We start from the raw sequence: 2,565 nt of genomic DNA, 5'->3' as shown, positions 1-2,565 counted from the left end.
AATCTGAAATACTATGTAATGCAATGTACTGTACATGACTGAGAATAGTAATGGGTGTGTTAATAATCCAGACAACTTGAAGTTCCATCTGAATACCTAAATAAAAAAAATCCAAATATAGATGAAAATTTAAAAACTTGTTTAATATAAGGATAAAAAAAGCACACTTGTGCTTAATTAGGAGAAGGTAAAGAAGAAGAAGAATTCAAAGCACAGGAGGAGGAGGCAGGCTGCCCCTCATGCTGAGCAGAATGTTCTTTATTTCCTGCACAGTCCATTGACCTGCTGGACCAGCATAAAAAGAATGTCCCCATCATCCTGAGCTGGCTGGGGAGGTGGTGCTACTGCAGGAGCTGGTTCTTCCTAGGGATGAGGTGGTTGTGGCAGCTTGGGAGTTTCTGCCACCTCGGGAGCTTCTGCCCCGTCTCCATGAAGCCATTCACCTGGCAGATAAATACATCATTTAATTTAAGTAATACTGCACTTGCATTTGTACAGTACACATTATACAGGCTGAGGTATGTGCTGTAACTACAGAAAAACCACCATCTATAAGGATAGGAAGTATTGGGTAAGGACATCTATAATATAGTTCTTTGCAGCACAAACTTTCTACTTGATTGCTGATTTCCTTGTTCTCTGCATTAATATGGCAGTCACCTGTTCCTGATGTTAAAGTATTAACCTAAACACACCTTTGCTCAAAAAGTGCAAAATATATAGGCTTTGTGGTGGTAAAGGCATTTTGAATAATATTTAAATTCTAGGAAATCAGCATCTTTATTGTAATTAAGAAGAAAGATTAATCTATTCTGTAACAAAATTATACCTTCAACTTCTTTCCTTTTCTCTTGTATCAGGTCTGGATGCCTTCTCGTAAAGTCTCTCCAGACCCACTGCACAATCTGAAACTCCATGTCAATTCCAAAGTGGCACCTCAAGCACCTTTGGAGCTGCATCTTAACCTGGTGAAGCACACTTGAAGAGAAAAATCAGGGGAATGATGTAACTTACACATGCATTGTCCCTGCTAACAAAACATGTGTTCATGAGTTGCTCTACGAGGCACTTCACCATGTGCAACGTCGAATTCCATCATGTCGGCAAGTCACTGATTAGCCGGTGGGGGGGCATATGATGCTGCCACTACATCAGTACCAAAGACAAGCGTTGGAGGGGGACCTGCGGAAGTGGCCGCATACCCTATGTGCCTTCTCAAGCACATCACCCAATCCGGTAACTTTTTAGGAAGTGCTGCACCACAAAGTTGAGGACATGTGCGAAGCAAGATGCATGGGTCAGTTGGCCTAGGTGGAGGGCAGCCAGCAGGTTGGGACCATTGTTGAATAAATCAAAATCATCATCATCATCAAAATAAAAAATTAACAGTAGTGTGCACCCACAATGAATGCCAACACAGACAGACACAGACAGACAAAGATAGCCCTAACAAGGGCTCTTGGGTCTTACAGGTGAGCAGGCAAGCAGAAGAGGGAAAGCAGTAAACTGAAATCCACAACTTCCACTTGCACTGACAGCTAGCTCCAACAACACCTACTCTCGCTAAATCAGATGAAAAAATGTTTGTAGCTCCTAACGCTATCCACAATCAGCAGTGGCCGCTAGTAGTGGCCACCTCTGCACCTTCTTTTATAGACAGTGGGAGGGCTCAGATCCAACTGGCTGATGTGGAAAGAAAGGGGGAGGATAAAATGATGTTTTGCAAAATATTTTGCCATCTGCAAAATGAAACTGTTTGCTTTAAATCTATATATGCCAAATTTTTTCGCTCATCACTAATGTGATCTTAGGTTGTGCATTTGAGAATACTTTTTGGATAGCTGATACGAAGGCCATGCATTTAATGTTTCTAATTAACAGCTCTAATAAAGTACACATCCTACCTGACTTTTCAGAAGACATACAACTAAAGACGAGCTAGCTAGATCAAAGATAGAATTGATTAAATCCTATTCAACTTAGCACAGCATGACTGCTATTGCACTTAATGTACAATGTACTTACCTTATATACCAATACACTTCGATACACTTCAATATTGCTTCCTTGTATATTAACCTGTCTCAGCACATCCTGTTGGCACTTTGACTTTATGCCTTTTAGCTGTGCGTAACCCCTTTTGCCCAATCACTGCATGGTTTCTACAGTGGCCTAGAAAACCTTTGTTCTGCAAAAATGTCTCTCCACTTTAGACACTATTTTATTTTTTCTTCTACATACAACCAATAAAGAGCTAATGTTAGAAATACATGAATAAAAGGCTAGGCTATATAGAACATTTAAAAAAAAATTGTGTGATGATCTAGGTGATAATCTTATTTGAATTTTGATAAAAAAGAGATATCAAATGTAAAGCAGAACTATTACATATGTCATATTTTGTAACATCAATTTCCTTGGTTGAACTTGATGTATTTGTCTTTATTTTAACCTCATCTCCTATGTAACTATGTAACTTATAGCAAAAGTCATGCGAAAAAGAGAAAAAGACAAAAATCCTGCTGTCCTGTTCAGGGGCTACCATCCTAAGGGGGTTGGGGGGCA

The 2,565-nt window shown here is 39.7% G+C and overlaps 1 long non-coding RNA gene across 1 annotated transcript; it reads right to left on the bottom strand.

Moving 5' to 3' along the window:
• Positions 1–261: 261 nt before the first annotated feature.
• Positions 262–937, bottom strand: LOC116408330. The gene is made up of 2 exons (XR_004220876.1): positions 830–937; positions 262–443 (listed from the first exon to the last, which is right to left on the bottom strand). It is a non-coding gene; the product is annotated as an uncharacterized LOC116408330 (long non-coding RNA).
• Between the last annotated feature and the right edge of the window lie 1,628 nt (positions 938–2,565).

Source organism: Xenopus tropicalis, chromosome 1 (assembly GCF_000004195.4).
Source record: "Xenopus tropicalis strain Nigerian chromosome 1, UCB_Xtro_10.0, whole genome shotgun sequence".
Classification (NCBI taxonomy): Eukaryota; Metazoa; Chordata; class Amphibia; order Anura; family Pipidae; genus Xenopus; species Xenopus tropicalis.
The sequence above is the reverse complement of the archived record's forward strand: the minus strand, read 5'-3'. Positions and strand labels throughout refer to the sequence as shown.